This window comes from Cibotium barometz, chromosome 30 (assembly GCF_041138505.1).
Source record: "Cibotium barometz isolate CiBa-2024 chromosome 30, ASM4113850v1, whole genome shotgun sequence".
NCBI classification, from domain to species: domain Eukaryota; kingdom Viridiplantae; phylum Streptophyta; class Polypodiopsida; order Cyatheales; family Cibotiaceae; genus Cibotium; species Cibotium barometz.
This window is the reverse complement of record NC_141075.1, coordinates 39550143-39561697: the sequence shown is the minus strand read 5'-3', so window position 1 is coordinate 39561697 and position 11555 is coordinate 39550143. Positions and strand designations below refer to the sequence as shown.

Here is an 11555-nt window from a genome sequence, read left to right as displayed (position 1 = left end):
CAAAAAAGAAATTGTAGATGGTGATGAATTTGTCCCGCTCTCTCTTGAAATCTGCAAGTTTGTTGGTCTTACAGAAGAAGAGGAAGCTTGTTTTGTTTAGCTTTTGGCCTTCTTTAGCTTTTGGTCTTGCTTCTCCCCGAATGTAATTACAGCAACTTTCTTTGTAAGCTTTCACAATAAAAAACATGTCTCGTTTTATAAATTTCACATTGTTATTATTATTATTTGTAACGTATATTCTGTTTTTGGAACATATATTGTAATAATTTTAAATTTTTTATGTGGGTGCTTAAAATAAGATTAAATTTTTGAAAATTTATGTAACAATAAGGTTATAACTTATTGTTAAATTTACAAACCTTAATTTTTCCTACGCTTTGAAAAACCACCCACAAAAAAAATGGCACCCTTCACAATGCACGTATGAATATGTTACTTTGTAATGTTGTTATAAAATGTGATGTCGTTGGACAAACGTCATTTGCATTGTGCGCCCAAGTGTGGGTGCCCTAGGAGTGTGTAATGGCCCTTAGGTTTGCAAACCTTTCATGAGGTCTGAAGCTACAAGTGCTTGTTGTTTGAGGGCGCTACTGGGTTAGTCTCTCTACCTGCGTTGTGTGCTGTGTTATGTGAACTCTGTGTAGCGTGATGCCTCCTCGGCTATGGCGTTTCTACATCAGGTAAGATCTAGGCGTTCTCTAAAGCAGCAAAGATCGAGAAAGATTGTAAGTTATGTAATTTGGATGTGCACTGCATGATCCTTCGGCCATGCTGTGTGTACACCATACCATGTCTAGGCAAAATGCAGATTATTTGAATGTGTTGGATGGTTCCATGCCGGCCGTATAATTCTTATGCCATTCTTTGTGTCTCATGTGAATGGGTCGTGCAGTCTCATGTGCGTTGAATGACCCTTCAACCATGCCATTCTGCATGTGGGACATGAATTACAGGCTTTTCTCTTATGGCATGGGCATCCAACCCCATGGATAAGAGAGACTCCCCGCCCACATCATGTTTTTCTCATCTAGCCATGTCTTCTCCCAATGACTGAAAAAGGAAAAAAATGCTTCAAACTTCTCTGATTTCTCATGAAAGAGAAGAATTGATCTGAGGGAGGCATATTATGGCTTGTAAAAGTTTTCCCTTCTCTTGTGGCATTTCTCAGGTATTGTCTAATGTTTGTAAGGGTGAGCGATCGGCTGTTGTTGTTTGCCTTTCGTTTAATTGTCATGTTGTGTCTGCTTTCATGCTGGCTTATATTAACGATTGGTCTGGATGGCATTTATACAGCTAGGAAGAATGTAAATTGGATGCGTCATATATATGGTGTTTTCTACAGCAGCTAAGGTCTAGGCAGAATGTGGATTTTTTGAGTGTGTTGGATAGTTCCATGTGGGCTGTATAATCCTTATGCCATTCTTTGTGTCTCATGTGAATGGGTCGTACAGTCTCATGTGCGTTGAATAATCTTTCAACAATGCCATTCCCCATTTGGGACATGAATTACAGGCTTGTCTCTGATGCCTGGGCAAGGAACTCCATGTATAAGTGAGACTCCCCGCACTGTGGCTGAGCGCCCACCTCATGTTTTGCTCATCTAGCCAGGTCTTCTCCCAATGACTGAAAAATAAAAAAATGCTTCAAACTTCTCTGATTTCTCATGAAAGAGAAGAATTGATCTGAGGGAGGCATAGTATAGCTTTTAAAGTTTCCCTTCTCTTGCGGCATTTCTTAGGTATCGTCTAATGTTCGAAAGGGTGAGTAGTCTATTGATCTTCTTTGCCTTCAGCAAAATGTAGTGTTGCTTCGTCTGCCTTGATCCCATGTCCTTGGCCATTGGTTTACTGTTAATGCTGCATTATCTTCTCGATGGGTCTGGATCAGAAATCTATCTCCCTATTACAATATGTTTTCCCAGTGATTAAATCAGATAAGAGTTCTTCAAAGTTCTCTGACTTGGTCATGAGAGAGAAGTCATTTTCTGAGGGAAAACCTATGCTCCGTTTCCCATGGGGAGAAGACTGTCAGTTGTACTAGCAGCATTTATAGCAGATTTGCATGCAAATCCAGTGTGCCTTCTTTAGACCCCCCACTCTTGATGGCCATGACAGAAGAGAATCTATGTTTGGTTTCGATTTGAAAACAAAGAAAAAATTGTCATTGCAAGGATAACTATTTCATGGGATCAAAGAAGTTTGAGACAACTCTTCAGAGTTCAGCCATTGGAAGAATAAAACACTGGTTTATCAATTGAAGGCATAATTGCATCAATATGGAGATCTCATTATGAAAAAGCCGTATTGTCATGTACTGCAGTGATGGCATGCCAACACATATATATATGTATTAATCACAACCATACCAATATTTTGTCAAATTATAGCCAATGTTTATGCATGATGACAATGTTGCATTTTAATCCGTGTTTCATACACTTCAATGGTTGTATATTCATGCACTCTAATGGCAGCAGCCGTATTGCTTCTGAATCGACATATTGATATCTATAGTTGAAGGATGTAAACACTGGTTAAAATTGACAGGTCAAAGAGCACGGTAGCTTGGCACAGCGTACAATCATGGGATCAAAGGATTTGAGAATGGAAAACACAATACAGGAGGGATGTAGACCAACTAGAAATTGGATGTTGGGAGTCCACTCTCACCTGGACAGTAGGAAGTGTTAGGAGCCGCAACCCATTTTGCAAATGGATTTCCAACATAGATTCCCTTCTGGGATGGCTGTGAAGAATTTTGAACTGCTACAGCCTCTTGCTCTGTAAGATCCTGAATATGCCTAATGACCCTCTATTATTTCAGTCAAGTTCTTAGAAATGCCATATATGCATTGTAATTATGTGGATTATGAAACATGCATCACTTAAGTCGTAATATTTGATTTAAGAAGACTTGGTACACCCTTACTTACATCGTTGCTATATAGGTTGCTCGAGGAGTAAAATGTAGTCTCGGAGAAGCCAAGTTGTTAAACCCCAACAAGGTATATCAAATTTGGCAATACCCTTCTTTATGGCATTGAATGGGTAAACTGAAAATGTCTCATAACATGTAACAACACACAAACGATGAATGAGGACAGTTTGCTTGTGTACGCGTGAAAACTGAGCTTGATTAGTAAAGGAATTGTACATAGAAGTAAACATATGGTTGTGGCTTTGTATGGTAACTAGTAAGCAGCATAGGTGGTTTCAAGTTCAAATCCCACTCATGTAAGCTTATGGGCATGTTCTTTGTAGGTAGAGGAGCTCTCTAGCCTCACACTAATTGGGGCAGTTAGGTGTAGCATTGTCTACTACTCTGTGAACATTTAAAAAGAAAGCGTCATTGTGGTTGATCAATATGCAAAAAGTTTTAAAAAATTGTAACCTTGCTCTCGCTTTTCTCGACACAATTGTGTCGTGCATGGAGGCTTGCAAAGCATTACCACAATGGCTATGCTAAATCTCGTTCTAGGTCAAAGAGAATTAATTTGGACTCACTAGAAATCCATTGAATAATGGGGAGTTCGGTGCTTTGTTGAAAGGCATTTGCTCAATGCTCCACCCTCGTGTTGTCACCACGTGTTAACATCCCCATATAAAGAGTAGTTGTGGCGAGCACGTAGACTCTTGAGAGTTCTTACTTTAATTGATAGTTCTTAGTTTAGACATTGGATTGCGTCCAAATTTGGCTAGATAGATGATGGCTTAAGTAGAATTGTCACTTTGTCAAGTATAGGATGCATGGTTGTGTGCGCTATGTGATCACATTTGTGAGCATTGGATATCAAATTGAAGAGATTTGTCTTGAGTTGTGGGACTTGTTTGAGAATTGAGTAGGATTGGATGATATGGTTTGTTGGTCATTTTAAACTAAGGCGTGGGTTGGTTGACATGATTGACTTACGTCCATGGCGACCTTGGGCACTATATATAAACTAGTTTAGTAGTGTTTGTTCATTATTGAGGTCATTGTTTTCAAGTGCTTTTGTAAGCAAAACATCCTTCGTTTTGAGTCTGTCTAGATTGCCTTCAAAGCTCCTTGTTTGGAGGACATAGGTGAATGGACATCCATAATCAAAGTTTACAGCAACAATATTGTTTACTCTCTTCTCTATGCAAATCAGTGCTTTGTATTTTGAGGATTTTGCTTTCCTTTTGTTTTCTTACATGGTATCAAAGTTTAGACTCTAGATAAGCTTATCTTGCCGATTTGATACTTGAAGGTAGTGAAGAGATATGTGATCGTAAAAATAATGATATTTGAAGTTAGTGAACAGATAGGCGATAGTACAAATAATGTAGTTGCTCATATCGCCCTCTATCTTTTGGTGATAGGAAGTTATATGGCACAAATAATACTCTTTGGAAGTTTAAGATAAGTCCATTCTTGATTCATATGAGGTGGGGGAAATTGTAAAAGGGGTTAATTCAAAGTTGGGTTCTACTGCGGATCCGATCAATTCATTGCAAACCATATCGCTTGATCTTGCTTTCACTTTGGTGTGAAGGCGAAGAAACGCATATACATTGTGTGCCAATGTAACCAGAGTCATTGATTCGATGATGACTCTGATTTAGCATACTACCATAGCTTATGAAGCATGGTAAGTTCTCAAGCACAAGTGTGAGACGAGGAATCAAACAAGGATACAAAACCTTGAGAATCATTTGGCACCAAAAAGCATTTTGAAAAGATCATATCGTGGATAAAGAATCTGTGAGATCGAATGGCGGCAGTGTGGGGATCACCAAGACCAGAGAAGAACTGATAAACATGTGTATTAGAGTTTTAGTCCTGAAGTATGACAGTGTGGTGACCTCATTAAATATGGAGGTGGGTTTGTTTGGAAAAGCATTTGCTTAATGCTCCACCCTCGTGTTGTTACTATGAGTGGTAACGGATGTGCTCTATTTTGTAAGGCCTTCTTTACGAGGAGTAATCTTTGTGGTGAGCACTTGGGTATTCGACGGTTCCCAATTTAGACATTAGATAGTGGCCAAATGTTGTCACATGATTAGAAGATGACTAATGTACACTTGGCACTTTGCCATGTAGGATGTATGCTTGTGTGGGCTATGTGACCGTATTAGTGAGTGTTGGACAACAACTTGAGGACATTGTTCTCGGGTCGAGACAGTTTTAGATGGTCGTGGGAGTTACGCGAGGTTCAACAACTATATTGTAGTCTAATATGGTCCCAATCGAATAATATGGTCAGTTTGTCATTTTGGATCAAGTAATGGGCTGAGTGACATGGTTGACCCACGTCCATGCCCGATCCTATGTACTATATATACACTAGTTTGATAGTCTTAGTTTATCATTAGTTCATTGTATTCAAGCACTTTTGTACGTAAGACATTCTTCATCCAGAGTTTGTCTACATCGCCATTAAAACTCCTTACTCGAAGTACATGGCTATGCAAGCAATCGTCATTTTGTAATCAAAATTTGCCAAGTAGTAATATTAGTTATTCTCCACCACTTTCTGCATTTCAATGCTTTGTATTGTGTTGATCGTGCTTCTGCTATTGTGTGTTCTTATATGGTATTAGAGCATAGGCTCTAGGATAAGCTTGTTTTCATAGTTCTTTATTTCAAGATAGTTTTGGAGAGATGGCTCGACTTGCAAATAACGTAGGCCTTCATGCTTGTCCTTTATCTTTTGGTGATAGAAAATTAGATGAGACAAATTATACTATCAGGAAGTTTGCGACTAGGTATATTCTTGATTCATATGAGTTGTGAAAAATTGAAATAAGGGTTGATACAAAGCGGGGTCTTACTTTAGATCTGGATAGACCATACTGCCAAATCTTGCTCTGGCATTGTCGTGGAGGTAAAGGAATATAGATACACTATGTGTCATTGTCACCAATGTCATTGATTCAGTGATGAGCCTAATTTAACGTGCTACCATAGCTTTTGAAGCATGGAAAGTTTTAAAAAGAACTAGTATGAGACAAGAAATCAGAGAAGGATTCAAAATCTTAAGAATCAGGTTGTAGCAGAAAAGCATTGTGAAGGAGAAGCAGCAAAGCACTTCATATCGCAAATGAAGAATTTGCAAGATTTGATAGCAGCGGTGGGGGATCACCAAGATTAGTGAAGAATTGGCATGAAGATGCATTAGAGTGTTGCTCTCGAAGTATGATAGTTTGGTGACCCATTGAACATGCAAATGCACAACTTGCGTCCTACTTTTGTGGAGCTTAGCATAATGTTGGTGGAGGAGGAGATAAATTTTAAAGCCATAGATGGTGGTGACACTGCATTTTTTGCAAAACAAATCGAGGATGCATTGTTCTTGGGTTGCGAGGCATGTTTGAGTCTTGACAGTCTTAGATGGCCATGGAAATTGTGCGAGATCCCCACGGGACAATGTTGAAGTCTAATATGATTCTAATCAGCGGATGATATGGTTGGTTGGTAATTTTGGACCAGTCATGGGTTGGACATGGTGGTCGATCCATATCCATGTCAATCTTGGGTACTATATATAGACTAGTTTGGGAACCTTAGTTTATCATTGAGTTCATTGTGTTCAAGCACTCTTCTAAGCAAGACATCCTTTGGCCAAAATTTGTCTAGATCTTCAAATCTCCTTACCCAAAGCAGACGGATGAGTGGACAACCATCAGTTTGTAGTTAAAATTTGCAAGTAGTAATATCGTTTACTTTCCACTTCTTTCTGCAATTTAGTGCTTTGTATCTTAAGAACAAGTATGAGACAAGGAATCAAACAAGGATACAAAACCTTGAGAATCATTTGGCACGAGAAAAGCATTCTGAAAAGAGAAGTAACAGAGCAGTTCATACCGCGGATAAAGAATCTGTGAGATCAAATGGTGGCAGTGTGGGGATCACCAAGACCAGTGAAGAACTAATATACATGTGTATTAGAGTTTTAGTCCTAAAGTATGACAGTTTGGTGACCTCATTAAACATGGAGGTGCATTTGTTGTGGAAAAAACATTTGCTCAATCCTCCATCCTCGTGTTGCTACTATGGGTGGTGACAGATGTGCTCTATTTTGTAAGGCCTCCTTTATTATTCTAATTTCTCCCAATGAAGAAAATTAGACTTTTTCCTTGGATTGTGTTAGTACTACAAACACTTGGAGCTTCTACTTCTCTATACATTCTCCAATGTGAATTGCAACTTCCACCACATTAACCTGTCGAGAGCCTTTTCAAAGGTCATGACATTCAGTGTGTCATATCTTTGATGACTTTTGATGTATTACACACAACATATATTCTTTTGATGCCCTAGTGCTTTGTAATAAAAATGATATTAGAGGTCAAAAAATGCTCCTTCTATCTCTAAAAATTAGGTCTTTGATAATTCTCATGAGATCTATTAGAACAATGTTTTATTATGCCTAATCCATATTTTTGGTTTGTTTTGTTTTTTTTAAATTATAAAAACATTCCTCGGTTATATGATTGGTGGTTGTTACACTTTGACCTTCAAGTTCAATTTGTAATCTTCTTTTATATGTTTTTGATAAGAGCATTTCGTACACCGTACCTTTATTGGAAAAATATTATGGATGATGGATTAGTAATTGCCAACCAAAGCTTTCCTTTTTCCTTCCATGATTTTTTAAAATCATTTAATTCATCCTCCAAATCAGAGTCCTCATTAGAAGATGAATCCAATTGAAAATCTGACAATTCATCTTTCTTTTTATCTTCTCATTATCCTTGTTCAATGAATCAATTTATACTCTCAAAATGGATTCCATTAATGACATTACAACATGCATTTCATCAAAAAAAATAAATAACCATATCCATTAGAGCCACACCACTCTAGAACTTCTTCCTCAAATCCATGATAAACGACTCATCACAATGAGTATCATTAGGTTTAGTTGGAAGATTAATCCAATTGTATAGATAATCCAGAGTTGCCTAGTATATTTTACTACTTCTTATGTAGACTTGATTCCAACTTGTGAGACAATTGAATTGATGTTTTATCTATCCGAAACCACTGTAAGGCATTTCTCAAAGCATCCCAAGTTAAAAGTGAGCATTTTTAAACTACACGGTCCTTAATCTATGGCTACATCTTTCAAACTACAAGGGAATGCATTAATTCTCCCTTTGCCACTTAGATTACCACTAATTGTGTATAGAGGCTCAAATTCTATACACACGACGATTGTCTGCATCCTCCTTTCCTTTTCCCTCTAAAATGGGCAAGGGGATCCTTGATATTGGGGGACTAATTAAGCTATTCTTTTGGTGGGTAGGACTACAAAAGTACGGCTGATCGCTGTCATTAGAGATTGAGATTAGAGGGGTTATTTTGAAATCTAACTCACGAGTCTAGTACTCTCCTCTTTGCAATGGGAAATCCGAAATAGATCTATATTATGACCATGAGAAAATGCTATATTATGACAATAAGGCTTTAGGGCCTTGTTGTCATAATATAGGGCTTATATTATGCTATATTGTGATAAGAAGGCTCTAGGGCCTTATAATTCTGCATGCTATAGAAATACACTTGTAGAAAGACATCACCCATGACACATGTGTGTGTGTGTGTGTGTGTGTGTGTCCCCCCTTCTCTCTCTCTCTCTCTCTCTCTCTCTCTCCCCCTTGGACCTTGTGTATGCTACATGCTTTGTGTTCTTACTTGTTATGTATGATTTTGTTGACGTAGCTTCCCTTAATTGTGCGCATTCAAATGCAAAAATCAACCACCCCCCCTCTCTCTATATATATACATGTATATGTATACACACACACACACACACACATATGTGTATATATGTGTGTGTGTGTGCATGTATCTCTCTCTCACTCTAAGAGAGAGAGAGAGACATGGACACACACACACACACACACACACACACACACACATACATGTATATATATATATATATATATATATATATATGTATATATACATATATGTATACACACACACACACACACACACACACACATATATGTATGTATATATACATAAATATATATATATATACGCACACACACACACACATGCATGTGTGTGTGTGTGTGTTTGTCTTAAGAGATAGAGTGAGAGAGAGAGAGAGAGGACCAGTTTCTTTTTATATATATGTATGTGTATATATACATACATATATATATATGGGTATATGTATATATCTATCTCTGTGCACGCGCGCGCGCGCACACACACACACACACACGTACATATACATATATATATTCACACGCACACACACACACGTGTGTGTGTGTGTGTATAAAGTATATGTGTGTATATATATATATATATATTGAGTATATATATATATATAAAGTTATATATATATATATATATATATATATATAAGGGAAAGAGAGAGGGAGAGGGAGAAGGGGGGCTTGTGTGTGTGTGTGTATGTATTATACATACATACATACATACATACATACATACATACATATATATATATATATATATATATATATATATATATATGTATGTATGTATGTATGTATGTATACACACATACACATACACACATATACACACACATATAGAGAGAAAGACTTGTGTGTGTGTGTGTGTGTGTGTGTGTATATATATATATATGTATGTATGTATGTACACACACACACATACATACATACATACATACATACATACATACATACATATATATATATATACACACACACACACACACACACACACACACACACACACACACACACATACATACATACATACATACATACATATATATATATACACACACACACACACATAACACACACACACACACACACATGTAAACAAATACAAATATATATATGTATGTATGTATATGTGTATACATACATACATACATATATATTTACAATTCGTTGATTTCTACATATATTGACAATTCGTTAATTTTTGCATCAATTAAATATCCCTAAACATTAGTCGAATATAAGGTTCGAAAAGGTCATAAAGTGGTCGATGCATATACTGTTGAGATATCGAGCTCGTCTAGTGAGGCAGTGGACACTTATGACCCGCCTGGGGGATAGGCCCCACACTTACACCACTGGCATGGTTGGTGAGATCGTGGGTGATATGCGGCCAGTGGGATAACAGGCTGTGTGACAGCCATTCTAGAGACTGGCATAGTTATAGCGCCAGCTCATTTAGTTGGGTTCACACTATAGAGAACCCTCGTATGTATTGCTTGAGTACCTTTCATATGAAGTGTACTCTTATCTTGTATATGGTGTGTTGAGTGTTGAGTGAAGAAGAAGAAGATTTTCAGCCTCTCACCTTGTGTGTTCTCTATTAGGGTTTTGTGAGTGTGTGTGTGCTTGCAAGAGCTCAAGCTCTCTTCCCCCTTGCATCTTTTCATGGTATCAGAGCCAAGTTCGTGCTAAGGGCTGAGCTGCAAGCAAGAGAACCACAGGAAGCGGTACGAGGGTAAGAGCTTCAACTACTCTTCCCTATTGTGTTGGTGACTACACCCTTGTCGGGAGCTCTACGGGAGGCACCAGCAAACGGTCTCTGATTGAGGAGATTTCTTCGCGGGAGTAAAGCTATAGGGCAACTATACAGTCCTATCGGACTAAGAATTTCGGGCCGAAAACGTGTTTCGGGCGTGTCTGGACCTCCGTTTTTCAGAAAGCAGGCGATTTCGAGCACTGTGGGTAAGTCATCGATTCTCTGCAGAACTCTGTTTTGAGAACTGCAGGAAGACAGATTGATTGTGCAGACACTGTGGGTGCTGCAAAGAGGTCAACAGTTGCCATTGAGGTGTATGTATGCACATTGAGGTCACTGGTTGTGACATTTGAGAGTACTACAGTACCGCTACAGAAAATACAACAGTTTGTGCAGAAAAACCAGAGTGCAGTTTCTGGTAAAATTGTGTGTTTGGCAAGATGTCAAATGATGGGATAACCCAAATTGTGGCTGAGAAGCTTGATAAGAATAACTTCCATGCTTGGAGGTTCAGGTTGACGAATTTCCTGATGGGAAAGGGCTATTGGGACTACATAGAAGGTGAGCATGAAGAGGCACCAGAGATACCGGACATAAATCCGACTGCTTGCAGATGTGAAGAGTTTAAAGACTGGAACCAAGGAGCCAGGAAAGTTATGTATTGGCTTTCCATTAGTATACAGGACACCATGATTGGGCATATTCAGGATGCCAAGTTCCCCAAGGAGGCGTGGGACACCTTGATAAAGCTTTATGAAACAAATACCAAGGCACGTAAGATATAAATGAAGAATGAACTTCATACTGTGGAGAAAAAGAGCATGTCTGTGAATGACTATGCGCTGAAGATAAAGGGTATTGTGGAATCCCTTGCATCTATTGGTGTGTCAATAGATGATGATGACAAGGTGGAAGTCTGTCTACGTGGTCTCAGGCCACAATACAAGGCGTTCAAGACGTCTATTCAGACTCGGAAAAACATTCCCAACTTTACAGATTTGGTGTCTATGCTGATTATAGAAGAGAAGAGCTTGGGTGAAGACCAACAGTCTTCACAAACCAAAAATAGTTCGGAGCAACAGGCCTTCTACACAAGTTCAGGA

The 11555-nt window shown here is 38.4% G+C and overlaps 1 long non-coding RNA gene across 3 annotated transcripts; it reads left to right on the top strand.

The window, feature by feature from the left end:
- The first annotated feature begins 499 nt into the window (after positions 1-499).
- LOC147621471 (uncharacterized) lies at positions 500-3559 on the top strand. 3 transcript variants are annotated; one of them, XR_015269835.1, is made up of 4 exons: positions 500-680; positions 2547-2782; positions 2948-3004; positions 3261-3559. It is a non-coding gene; the product is annotated as an uncharacterized LOC147621471 (long non-coding RNA). The 3 variants fall into 3 exon arrangements; XR_015269834.1 differs by having other exon boundaries at positions 2948-3559; XR_015269833.1 differs by lacking the exons at positions 2948-3004; positions 3261-3559 and having other exon boundaries at positions 2547-2931.
- Positions 3560-11555: the final 7996 nt, after the last annotated feature.